Source organism: Ctenopharyngodon idella, chromosome 8 (assembly GCF_019924925.1).
Source record: "Ctenopharyngodon idella isolate HZGC_01 chromosome 8, HZGC01, whole genome shotgun sequence".
NCBI lineage: Eukaryota > Metazoa > Chordata > Actinopteri > Cypriniformes > Xenocyprididae > Ctenopharyngodon > Ctenopharyngodon idella.
In genome coordinates, this window is record NC_067227.1 from 3,953,215 (window position 1) to 3,967,530 (window position 14,316).

The following is a 14,316-nucleotide window of genomic DNA, read 5'->3' on the forward strand; positions in this document are numbered from 1 at the left end:
TGTTTTTAAAGGGAAGTATACGGTCTATTTTTTTCATATGAAGCAGAGCCCCAATATGCTACAATAAACATTTCAAACCATAGTATGATACTTTAGCTATCTTTCCATCAAAGTTGCTAATTTAATTTATGAATATTGCAAAAACAAACTATGTAAAGCAGCTTTTCCATCTCATGTGTTCAAGAGAAAAAAAATCGCTGGGGAAATTGGAGCAAAATGGAAATAGAAATGGAAGATGCTTTTATTAAATGTGATAAATTACAGATGTAGATCGCAAAACAAAACACTCTGACAAACTTCTTGTTTGCTTGCGAGTGCCAGTGGGTGCTTTATGTCTGGAGTGACAGTGAGTCAGACACTTCTCCAGCATGTCATAATGACCAGAGAAACTTTTGAGATTCTTTGTGATGATATTGGTCCAACAACATTTTATATATATATATATAACAAATTTACAAAAAAACACTCTGCATACAGCAAAAATAGCATGATGGTAGTATGCTATTTCGAATGTAGCTGTTGAGTCTAACAGTTATGGAGTTTCTGCATATGAACTCTAGAAATATGGCTCCATGAGGCTAGCTAACACTTTCAGTTATACAGTATCCTGATTTTAACTACTGATAGTGTCATATGATTATGATTCACTACAACTGCAACTTAATGCATGATCCCTTCAGAAATTCAAATAATGATAAAAATTCAGTGAACAAAGATAGGATTCACTGGTAAGGCCCCTGGGTTCAACAGTTCTGGTTGAGTGTGTTCATCATTATGACACCTCCAGACTTGATTTGGTAAGATCAGGAGATAGTAGGGCTCAGAGACCTGTAGATATCCACAGTGCTCGATTTGTTTAAAAAAAAAAAAAAAAAAAAAAGACAAAAAGCATCACCTCTGTAAAACCAGCCCCCCCACCCCCATCCTTATTAGATTAATAGTGTCTAGTAGCTGTAATGTAAAACTTATCATGCAAATGAAATATTAAAATTCTCTACGAACTTCAAATGAAAGCAATTGACAAATCAGATCTCAATATTGTAACGCGCTGCGCACATTCAAGCAAGTTTTGTGCAGTTCAATATGGCCAAGAGAATGGTTCAAGGCTAGCCCATCTTTTGACGTTCTTTAAAAAGAAGCAGAAGGTATGATATTCTTTTATTAGTGTTTAAGGACATTCCCCTGACAACATCAAAAAGAATAACAAACAAACATAGCTAAAGTGCAATGATTATAAGGGATCGTTGTCAAAGTTGCATTGAATTATTGAAAGTATCACAGAGGTGATAATGCACACATGGATATTTTAGCTAAATGTACGTGTGTTTATTTATTTATGTATTTATTTAAATCTGCACAGAATCCATTCAAGCCACAGCTAACAAACACTGTATGGCTAATAGCTTGACATACAGTAAGCACTCAAGCAGCCGGGCGCTAATAGCTCGAAAGTGGCACTTTTGATGGAGTGTCTGGCTGATTCTATCCAGTTATTTATAATAAAAGGATGCATGCTGTACATGCGTCAGTGACGGATAAGAGACGATTCAGAGAGAGAGAGAGAGAGAGAAGGAGAGTGTGTTCCATTCAGAAATGATCACCCTATTCTTTTCGTCTTTACCATCCACTGTTAGAGCTTTGGAGCCCTAAAAAGTGTGAGGCTCAAAAATAATTGTCATTTGGAACTCATTTATTGTAACACGTGGGTGTTATAGAAGTTGCACGAAATCCAAGAATTCTAAGAAACAGGCTTTATTCAGATAATCCACAGAATAAAGGTAAAGGCGATTTATCGGTTTAATCGCGATAAATCGCGCAGCCCTAATTTTTATTCTTTAATCCTATAAATAAAAATGTTTAAAAAATTAGACAAATTTTGTAATCATTTTGTATGGATAACTACAAGAACAGACACACACAAACAAACACATAACTTAATCACATAACTTTGTTTGAATGCTAACCTCAAACTTTCATACAAAATCCTAGTAATTATTCTCTTCAACATTTACACTATCAGACACAAATATGACACCAAGAAAGGAGCAAAAAAATGTCTATACCTTCCCATAATTTCACACAGGGTCTGCTTGGGATTAAACAGAGCCCATTTTGGAAACAAATTAAATCTGTTAGTCCCTCTTAATCTTGACAATGACAGTCTCCAAGTGTCAGGATTCAGATTTTTTATTTTTTTTTCATGAGTCATCAAGTTTCTGTGCTTGATCGGCTTTAGTAAACTTCATTTTCAGAAGTGTAGAGGCGGCTGACATGATTCTGATGTTTCATGCAGTGCTGGTGCTAATAATTCCGTGGTTATGTAACTCAGAGCGTCTCATTGAGAAGCCTAAAGCATGGTGCTGTGAGAGCAAAAGAGAAAGTCCATATCAAAGATTCAAAGGCTTAGAAATCAAACAGAAGGGCCTGTTATCTGGAGAGGATTCTGGGAATGTTGAAATTCTAGCTTCTATCATTGGTGATATTCTTTCTCAAATGCTTCCTTTCTTTTCAATAGCCGTCTGTGTGTTGAACCTGCCACAATAACATAAATGTGACTCTTGTCTTCTGTAATTGGTAATCATCCGATAAGCACTTTGATGCACAACACAGAGCAATGATAATTACCTGATTTTTTAAATAAACTAATAAACTTGATGGCCCATTTGTCAGAATTGGAGAGTTTAGTATTAGATTTGACAGGGTAGAACTTGCCTAATTTGCTTATTCTATTGTTTTGAATAAGCATGTTGTTCTTGGTGTTAAGACAGTTGTGTTAGTGTTAGTTGACAGCATCTGCCATTTCAGCTAATTGTCAAAGTGCATTTCCAAGAGAGAGCTTTATGCATTTAAGATGAATATTTTTTCCTTATGACTTAAAGGGTTAGTTCACCCAAAAATGAAAATTCTGTCATTTATTACTCACCCTCATGCCGTTCCACACCCGTTAGAGCTTCGTTAATCTTTGGAACGCAAATTGAGATATTTTTGTTGAAATCCGATGGCTCAGTGAGGCCTGCATAGGGAGCAATGACATTTCCTCTCTCAAGATCCATAAAGGTACTAAAAACATATTTAAATCAGTTCATGTGAGTACAGTGGTTCAATATTAATATTATAAAGCAACGAGAATATTTTTGGTGTGGCAAAAAAAACAAAATAACGACTTATTTAGTGATGGCCGATTTCAAAACACTGCTTCATGAAGCTTCAGAGCGTTATGAATCAGCGTATCGAATCATGATTGGGATCACGTGTCAAACCGCCAAACTGCTGAAATCACGTGACTTTGGCACTCTGAACCGCTGATTCGACACACTGATTCATTATGCTCTGAAGCTTCATGAAGCAGTGTTTTGAAATTGGCCATCACTATATAAGTCATTATTTTGGTTTTTTTGGTGCACCAAAAATATTCTTGTCGCTTTATAATATTAATATTGAGCCACTGTACTCACATGAACTGTTTTAAATATGTTTTTAGTACCTTTATGCATCTTGAGAGAGGAAATGTCATTGCTCCCTATACAGGCCTCACGGAGCCATCGGATTTCAACAAAAATATCTCAATTTGCGTTCCGGAAGATTAACAAAGGTCTTACGTGTGTGGAACGGCATGAGGGTGAGTAATAAATGACAGAATTTTCATTTTTGGGTGAACTAACCCTTTAATGGTAAACAAGATTTCACACAATCTACTACATGTCTTCTGTTGTCTGATTGATTATACTTTTTAGCAAGTAGAATAATTTTAAAAAATGTCCCTCTTCAGGTCGTGGTTCACGTGTCTTTTTGTTGTGAAATCTATACTGATTTTTTTATGAAGTAAATATATGATTAAACTTTATATTATTAGTAATATTTTAAGTTGATCATTTACTGGACTGAAGCATCTGTTTTGTATGATTATCCATATATCACATTTTAGAAAAAAATTATGCTTAAATTTGAGCAATGCACAGAAATCTGTGCACCAACAAATAAATAAATAAATTTCTTTAATTTTGAATTCATTCTGATTAATTTTGATTGCATGGAACATAGGGATTAAATGTTATCATACTTGCCCTAATAATAGTCAAATCCTAACAGCAATTAGCAATGCTGATATGGCCGTCTTAAGCAATTACAGGCCAACCTTGATAAAGTTTCATGATTTCATAATTAATGACTTCCCCTCTTTAATGTCTTCCCACATTGACTCTCTTCTCCCTGACCACGAGGCTGAGGAGAGTTTCACGAAATCAGAGCACTATACTGCTGTTTATAAGCACTACAATATGTTCCCTGAGAGTTTATATGGGAATAATGAAGAGATTCGAGGGAGATTAACTGAGTTAGGAAGGATTAGAGAAAGGTCGGAGGATATTACCTCTGGAACTCTTCAAACAAATCATGTGTCCATTTGAAAGTAGCTCATAATTTAATATAAATGACCTTCATATAAAGGCAATGATGACCTTTCTAAAGATTAAGTGACATGCAGACAGACAATGACATGAAAGATTATTAAATACAGATGAAGGGATATTTAAAAAAAAAAAAATGGGTGGAAAAATAAGAGGGGTAAAAAAGATGAATCAGGACAGTGTTCATTTATTTAAAGTATAGATTTTACTTTTTGTACTTCCAGGGGTTGCTGAACTACTACTGAACAAGATTTGGGATTCAGGTGTGCATTTGTGTGCGTCTTACAAACCCTGCTGTGACTTCAACGCATCTTATGTTTCCTCTAGACAGCAATGAGATCAAGACACTTTGCGGGAAGGATACAAAATAGGACTTTAAACTGAATTCATTTTTTATCTTATTTAACACAGTGTCAGGAAACAGAGCTGGTTAATTTCAAGTTTGTGTTGAATTTCAACCTCAGGTAGAGGCTCATATAAATACTACAATATGAGTGATCTTAGCTTCTATTTCATTTGTGTCATTCGCATTTTTTGAGAACAGATAGGAATATCAAAAACTTTTCCTAACTTTGGCCAGCATGATCTAAGAGCCAAATTTGTTGATAAAGAAAAGAAAGGGGTTTGAAAAAGTGCAGTGACTGGCACTACGTAGAGTGTATTCAGTTTTCTCAGAAACAGTTAAACCTGACTGTGGCAATGTTTTATTAGTTGATGCGAATATCAGCAGTTCGGAAATGAAATGTCCTGTAAGTAGCGCTAAAAGGTTAATGCTCTATTGCTTTGAAAATAACATCCCACCTGACCCTAAACCTAAACGATAGTGTTAACAAAAGCAAACATGAGATAAAAACACATTTGCTGAACCAAGCATGCCATTTTGTCTTGCGCCTTTGCACTCTTTTGTGATTCGTGTTTCACATGACAAGAGCAACGCTGTACCAGGTGAGTTACAGAGCAAGTTTACTACATCAGAAAAGCTGTACATATGGAGCTGGTTATGTGATGCAATCATCAAAATGTATTATTTTACAAATCATGCACTATGGTAAATGTGTTTTGAAGTCATAGCATAGTATTGTGCAAGACATTGCTTAAAAATACTTCTTTATTTATCGATACTTTGTCATTTAATCATAATGAAAAAGCAAAACAGTTTAGTTTTACTGCATCTAGTGTTCATTTCAGCTGGAAACTGCAGTGAATTGTATGTATGAAATGTAGGCAGAGTCACATATTTCCAATGAGCCTGGGTTGGACATATGGCATGATTGTGCTCGACGAAACCCAAGGAATCGAGATGGCTCTCGTGAAAATAGGGCCAAAGTAATCAAAAGTTATACTCATTTCTATACATTTTGTTCTTTTACAAGTAACAGGGCTGAAGATTTAGCTTATATTAGGCTAACTAGTTATTTCTAAATAATTAATCTAAAAGACATACTGTATAAGTATTTGTTTAGTCCATTTTCTCGCAATAATTTTAATAACAGAGTTTAATGGTTGAACATAATCAATGCAGTAAGCACTATACAGAATTTGCAAAATTGAGAAAATGGAATGAGATGTTCATTTTTAATAAGGATCAAAATGGCGTTACTTAGTAGTCACAGTTTCATTAAAATACTTTTGTACTGCATTGAATAGCATATTGATTTATCAGAGTATATGTCAGAATGTTTACACTGTTGCATGATTTTAATCTTCAAGCAGAAAGAATTGGATTAAATAATATTTAGCAATATTATTGATTTGACTGCACTGATACTATTGGACGAGAACTGAACTGAGCTGGACAATGACATTTTCTACAGAGCTGCTTTATAGATGAATTGAACTTTCATGTTTGATGATCTTTACACAGTTTTTGAATGGAACTGAATCAACACTGAACTGATCTCAGCTGAACTGAACAATGACAATTTTCTTTTTTTAAGAGCTGCTTTACCAGAGGTGTAAAGAGTACCTGAAAACCAAACTTGAGTAAAAGTACTGATACCATACATCGAAAATGATTCCACTACAAGTTACAAGTATCCAATTCCAATACGACTTGAGTAAAAGTCTTAAAGTATCTGATTTTAACAGTACTTAAGTATTTTACTCATGCTGAATGTAGGCTCAGAGATGCTCTAGTCCTGAGAGACATGCCAGTGAAAATAAGAAACAATTGATTTGTAAGATGAGAAATCAAGTTTATTTTCTAAAATCAAAATAAAACTGAACACCTCAATGTTGCAATAAACCAAGGTCAACACAACAACCTTTTAAACGTCTACAAACTCTCAAGTCTCAGTTAAGCTCAAGTCCACAGAAAGGCCATAAGTAAACCAATATCCTTCAAAACGGTCTTGTCAATATAGCGGATAAATAAAACAATGTTAAGTAAAATTAAATAGTTAGAGTCTACTTTATGTGCTGGTTTGAGCCTCATCACTAGCTGCAGTCATTTCCTCATCTAATAAATAAAACATCTTCCATCAGCAACTACCTGCTAATGCACTCACATTCACGTAAAGTATCCTTGTTGACAAATTTTGGGTGAGTAAAGGCAAAATGCTCAAGATATAGTACCTTCAAAAAAAGTTAGCTGCCATGAAAAATGTAATTTGTAATTGCATTACTCATTACAAATGTAGTGGAGTAAAAAGTACATTTACTTGCTCAAAAATGTAGTCAAGTAGAGAGTAAAAGTTGCCAATATCTTTGATACTCAGTACAACTGCAAAGAAGCCAAAAAGATACTTAAGTACAGTAACTAATTACATTTACTCAAGTACTTTACACCTCTGTGCTTTACAATAGAATTGAACTCCTGTTTATCCCTGTAAACCTGCTCTGAAACAATCTGTATGGATTAGTGCACGTGGCCGCCATTTTGGATTTTCGATCAGCGAGTGTACGCATATACACTCCCGGTTTCGCTTTATGCTGGTGCAGAGTGCCGGGGAAAGCCGAAAATGATCTCTTATAGTTGTTTATAGAATCTGTTATATCACTTAAAATACAACTAAGATATATAGTACGATCACATGAGCCAATGGCATTTAAATGCATGCATGCATGGGTTAGTTAGATTAACGAACTCATGGTGCATACATACAATGACAATAATGCCTGTAAATATACAACTACGATTAGAGTTGTCTGCATAAAATGCCCTGTGATAAATTTATTTCCATAAATACTATTTTCTCAATTTTGCGCATATATTTTCACTTACCTACATCAATTGCTCCATCAATATGATCACTACATATTTTACGATTTCTTTGCATTGATTATCTTTTTAGATAAAAACAAGGGCTGTGAAAAGATTGCGATTAATTTACATTTTTAACTGTAGCACAAACAGTTTAATATAGGTACTTTTTTTTTTTTTTTTTTTACCTGTAGTAGTTTTTGCTGCTTAAACGAGACAGATAATGATGTATGCAACAGATGCACTTTACTCGTCTCACTTGAACTAATTAAATGCAGTAATTAATAGAAACGCACAGGGAAAATACAAACACTGAAAATTATGCATTTAAATTACATTGGCTACTAAATAATACAGTTAGCGATAATCATGTTACCAAATAAAGTTACTTAAGCATACACTGAGTCCATATCATATTCCCATGTTTATTTATCTCTGATGAGGATTGATACTTCTGTTGACAATAGCAATCATTAGATCTTCATGAAGGTCAAGTGTTCCTCGCAGAAAGAGAAGGCAGTTTTTGAGCCATTTAGTCCCCCAGCTGTCAGAACAAAATCAGGAGATATATATTACATGCTTGAGTGTTTTGTATGCATAAAGAGATCCCTGTGGATCACCGCTGAGCCTGAACCGCATAATCAACAGGAGAAAGACTGAAAGTCAAAGATCGTGAATTACCACACAGATGTAACGTTACACAATAATATAACAAGGATGTTTTCTTTCATCTCTGATAGACCACCATCTTCCCTTTAATTAAAAAAAAATCTATTATATCTAGCCAAGTTTCATATTTAAGTTTCTTCTTGCACCAAATGCAAGCGTCGCTAAGACCAGAAGGGCATGAGCGGAAGTAACCATGCGCACAGTCGCATCGCCGCAGCTCACCGGCGCCATCTTGTGCACCTAGTCCATTGTAAAGCACTATATAAATAAAGTTAAAAAATATAGTTAAGAAGGTCCACTGAGACAAGACAGGCCTAAAACTGCCATTTAAAGGTACAATATGCAGGGTTTCCCCCCAAAAATTAAAGTGAAGATGCAACCAATGGGAAGTTGCAACCGACTTTACTTCACTGTTGTGATGTATTTCCAAGTGAAACAAATATTGAATAGAGGGCAGGGTTTTATTTTAGCGCACAACCTCATTGGAGGGGAGTAGTTAAGGATATTCGAACAAAGCTGTCAAACTGACATCATCAGAGAAGGAACGCCATTCCAAAGCGGAAGCAAATTTTCAGGACAAACAATTTTTTTCTGTGTATTAACTTGCACGGATTAATTGTTCACCACAAGACTAGTAATGTGTGCAAAATAAGTAGTGTCAATTTTGATTTCATGACGACATTAAAGGAGAAGTACAGACATTTGATGAGTTCAAAAGAATCTACGTTTTAGTTTTATATTAGATAACAGCTTATGCAAATGACATTAGATTTGTTCCTTTTCAGCTTTAATGTATTGGAACACCAATTTGTACCCTATTTGTGGAAAGCAGCTCCTGCTCTTCCAGACTCACAGTCACATTCATCTCCATTAGCTTCAGAAAATATCTTAACAATGTCTCAAACTGTGCTCTGATTTGCAGAGATACAAAGTCTGCAGTCAAATGTCAGAGATCTTAATAAGAACTGAAGCATATTGCAAATGAACTAAACTGCTAACCACATTCATTACAGTTCAACACTCTTACAGTATATGACAACAACTGGCTCATTTGTTTTTATCTTACGTCTGAGACAAAGTTAATATTTATTGAATAAAGTACAGATCTTTGTGAAGTCTTTTGAGCTGTGAAGGAGCATCCTCTGAGCAATAAAATCATCCTCCGTAAGGCTGGTACTTAAGTCTAAACCAGTAGGCATTAGAGCTGATGTAAATGCACTCTAAAAACACTGTAGAGCTTAGCACAGTAGTGTTTATACATTTGCCTTTAGCAAGATGCACTGAAGGCAGTTACTGGAAATTACAGTGCCACTGTAAAAGCTCGAAAACCAAATGATCATTCTTAGGGAGGCAGTGATTGCAACAAGATTCCCAAACAAGCCTGCATGGGAGCCAACGGAACCGAGACAAAGATGCAGAAATGGTTATAATAATTACACTCCTGAGTGTTTATGGATTAGCTCTCTGAGAAAATAATGGTGAACCCATATTGATAATTTTCTAATCCACCTGCAAAAGCTAATTACTCAACATAACAGTCTGTCCTCAAAGGAAACAGCAGTGCGCGAGCAGACAGTCACTATCAATAATCATATTGTGCAGTCTTTAAACTCTATTTTGGCACACTTCTAATGTTAAAGGTGTCATTTTCATTAGACTTTAAAATCTTACCTCCTCTTCCAGTTTAATATTCAAAGACAGTCATTTGTAGGTTGATTTCCCCAAAGAGTGTAAACACTGTGCCTCTATCTTATTGGTAAGAATTATTTTATCTATAATTAATATAGGCTTAAATGAAAATATTCTGACAGTGAGACTTGGTAACCACATAGGTAAAACCATACATGGCTACTCACTACTACCACTGTCAAATGATATTATATTATGATATGTTATATAGGCCTATAAAAACGCCTAAATGTAGGTAAAAACTATACACACCTTCACAAAGAAAGGAATTATATATTCCCCTACCCACCTAATAAATATATTGCAATATAAATGGCTACAACATGGTATTCAATATAAATATTCCACATTTCCACAATCCATGGTAAATTACTACAGTTCATTCATGGTAAATGTTTGTAAGTGTGGTGATTTTGGGATTTAAAAGTCTTCTATCTTAATTCATGGCACATTTCTCCTGTTTTTCTCATTGTTGGGAATGTTGAGGCTGTTTCATCAGATTTAAAACTAGTTTAATCATCGAGTGTTTTGTGGTTTGTAACAGAGAGGTGTGTGTCGAATTGAAACGTCTCTTACTGGATGTCGCAACGCTGTTTAAAGGGTTAGTTCACCCAAAAATGAAAATTCTGTCATTTATTACTCCCGCTCATGCCGTTCCAGACCCGTAAGAGCTTCGTTAATCTCCGGAACGCAAATTGAGATATTTTAGTTGAAATCCGATGGCTCCATGAGGCCTGCATAGGGAGCAATGACATTTCCTCTCTCAAGATCCATAAAGGTACTAAAAACATATTTAAATCAGTTTATGTGAGTACAGTGGCTCAATATTAATATTATAAAGCGACAAGAATATTTTTGGTGCGCCAAAAAAAACAAAATAACGAATTATTTAGTGATGGCCGATTTCAAAACACTGCTTCAAGAAGCTTCGGAGCGTTATGAATCAGCGTGTCGAATCCGCAGTTCGGAGCGCCAAAGTCACGTTTCAGCAGTTTGGCGGTTTGACACGCGATCAGAATCATGATTCGACACGCTGATTCATTACGCTCCGAATCTTCCTGAAGCAGTGTTTTGAAATCGGCCATCACTAAATAAGTCGTTATTTAGTTTTTTTTGCCACACCAAAAATATTCTCACCGCTTTATAATATTAATATTGAACCACTGTACTCACATGGACTGATTTAAATATGTTTTTAGTACCTTTATGGATCTTGAGAGAGGAAATGTCATTGCTCCCTATGTAGGCCTCACGGAGCCATCGGATTTCAACAAAAATATCTTAATTTGTGTTCCGAAGATTAACGAAGGTGTTACGGGTGTAAACAGCACGAGGGTGAGTAATTAATGACAGAATTTTCATTTTTGGGTGAACTAACCCTTTAATATGGTGACCGGGAATAAACGCAGCTCCTTTAAGCTTTTGTTCCATTATCCACTGGGCCGTGCTGCGTAGTTCAAAGTAAACTAGTGAAACACATGAAAACAGCGCTATTTGTTTTGTATTTGTTGTTACCGACCGAGAAACAACTTCAGATGATTCAGTGACAGAGTGGTCTGAACAAATCCAAATCTTTCAGATAGTTATGCAAGCGCATTTGGCCAATTCACGGAAAAGAAAGAATCGAGACAAAAGAATGATTAATTCATGAATGATTGGTATCGCTGGTTCAGTCGACAGAAATACGGGACACGCATAATAACTGCTCAAATATTCGCACGGAAAACGTTTCTCAGGTCAGTCGGAGGAGCGTGCAAGGTATGAACAGTGCAGCTGCAGGAGCCACTGCGACCACCCAACCCGATCACATGAGAATGCGTATCAATAGTACGTGCATGTAATCTCGTAGAAAATAAGTTTTGCCGTACATATGATGCGCAGTTTTCACATGCATATGATTGGGTAGGATCAGTGGTGTGGGTGCCCACGGGCCGAATGAACATGATTGGCGGGCCGGACTTGGCCCGCGGGCTGCCAGTTGAATAGCCCTGCCATAAAGCATTGTTTCAGAACAACCCGTTTGCAGATTCTGGGCAAAGTGACGTGCTTTGCACAGGCCCCTCCCACGACTTGACAGACACTGCCGTTTTAGCATAGCCCCACCCTGAGTGAGCTGTACACAGTCCGCCATTGTTTCAACACCGGAACAGCTGTAGACAAGAATGTCTCCTAAGCGATTGAGGTGTTTTGTTGTTGGATGTAAGAATGAACATAGCAGTCGTCATTTACTCCTGACAACTGAGCCGCTGAAGACGCAGTGGATTAATTTTGTTTTTGAAGAACTACTACTGCCGTCCAGCCACAGCAAGCATTAAATGAAATCAACTGAAGATAAAAGAAACATTAAATCTCTCAAGATCTGATTAAACAACTCCTTTGTCATAATAAAGTAGTTTCAAAAAATACATTACTGATCATAAGTGGTTACTTAATATTCTTTTATTTTTCACTGTCAATACTGGTTTGCTAGAGATCAGACATTCTGAATTTTGATTTTTAAATATATTTAGGATAAAAATGCTTAGACACACAGACATCAAGAATCAGCATGTGAATCTCGACAATTGTGACATGTTTCATGCTGCAATGCAGTATACCCTCTCTGAAACTTCTGAAAGTCAGCAATTACTCAATTACTTAGAAGACATGTTAGGTTTCTTTAGAGATATAATGTTCCAGCAAGTCTGCTTAATCAATTACCAAAATTATTCAGGAAAATAAGATTTTCTTATCAAGGTGATAAAATGTTGTGTAGCAAAAATGAGTATACCCTCCATAAACTTACTAAATAAAATGAAATAAAAATGTTCTGGTGTAAGTTTAAGGCAATGTTTGATCAACAGGTAAGTACGTTGAACCAAAACATTTAAAGAGAAGTAATTTCTTGACAATTAAAATTGTTATATAGCCCACTGAATCATTCTCAGACTTAATGCTGACAACAATGGAACCACTTGGGAGAGAACTGTCAGGAGACTCGTTTCTTAGCACAAAAGAGGACAGTGGTACAAGAGGATTACCAAATCATTGTTTTAATTGTGAAAATATATCAAAAGTAACACAGAAATTCAAAAACAATGGACTTGTGACAAGGCCCCTGAAATAATCAGGCCTTCATTTTAAGCTTTCATTTAGTGATGAGGGATATTTTTGCTAGACAAAGAGCAGGAGAAATACCAAGCAAGTGTTGCAGAGCCAGCAAAAGCTATGAAAAGAGTAACTGTTTATCTCACAGAGTAAGATGCAGCCTGCAGAAATGACATGCATGGTTGTTGTTCTCACTGGAACTACCTACTGTAGCCAAAGCACAATGAAGTCAGTTAGCCATTTCCAAAGCCCATATTTACAAAATATAGATTCTGGGAATCAATACTCTGGTCTCATGAGACCAAATCAATCATTTTGGATCTAACAGCATCCAAAATGTTATGGTGTTGCTAGAGGAGGAGTGGAGCAACACTCCCCATTAAAGACCAGGGCATTTAAGGAGCTCATCATCCAGGAGTTAAACAGGACAGATGTGACAATTTGTCATAACCTTGTACACTCCGTGCCAAGAAGGGTCAGAGCAGTATATTCAAAATTATGGAGGGCATACTAAGTGCTAGAATATTATACATTTGTTGAATTAAATCTGGGTTTACTCATTTCTGCAATCCTTAATTTAAACAAAATTGGCTAATTTACTTATTTTATGGCTATTAATGACATATATTTCTCAGTTTTTATTATGTATATGTTTAATACATTTAGTTTTGCCATCTTTCCATGAATTGTATTAGTGATCATAAAGAAAATACATCTTTTGTATTTGTTCAGAGGAGGTGTACTCATTTATGATGTGCACTGTAAAACTTATGGCTCCTATCATGCATTGCGGCAGGTAGTATGTCACCATTATTGAGATTCATATGCTGATTCTTGATATCTGTGTATTCAGATTTAAAATAAATAAATAAATAAAAAATTATGTGAAGTTATTATTTTTCAAGTTATCACCAGTGATGAATATCAATGATGTGCGATTCTTAAAACATAACGTACGTAATCAGAAACTAGACTCTTAATAAGATCAGTAAATGAGACTGTTACATGATGATTACATCCTTATCATCAAGTCAACATCATCTGCACACAATTTCTCTTACTGTTCTTGCCATAACAAACACAGTTAAAGCAGCCAGAGAAAAAGTAATGTTAAAAAGTCAAGAGTCAAACTGCCTAACTAAAGCAAGCACTAACCACCGTAATGGTGACTTCAACCAGAACTTATATTCAATATATCATCAACATCTAAACCTCTGTTAATTCTCAATAAGAGCTTTTGTAGACTTATGACAGAAATAAAGT

The 14,316-nt window shown here is 35.6% G+C and overlaps 1 protein-coding gene across 1 annotated transcript in view; it reads left to right on the forward strand.

The window, feature by feature from the left end:
• The window catches only part of opn7d (opsin 7, group member d), a 73,698-nt gene that overhangs the window by 5,860 nt on the left and 53,522 nt on the right, over positions 1-14,316 (forward strand). The gene's annotated exons all lie outside the window — the stretch shown is intronic.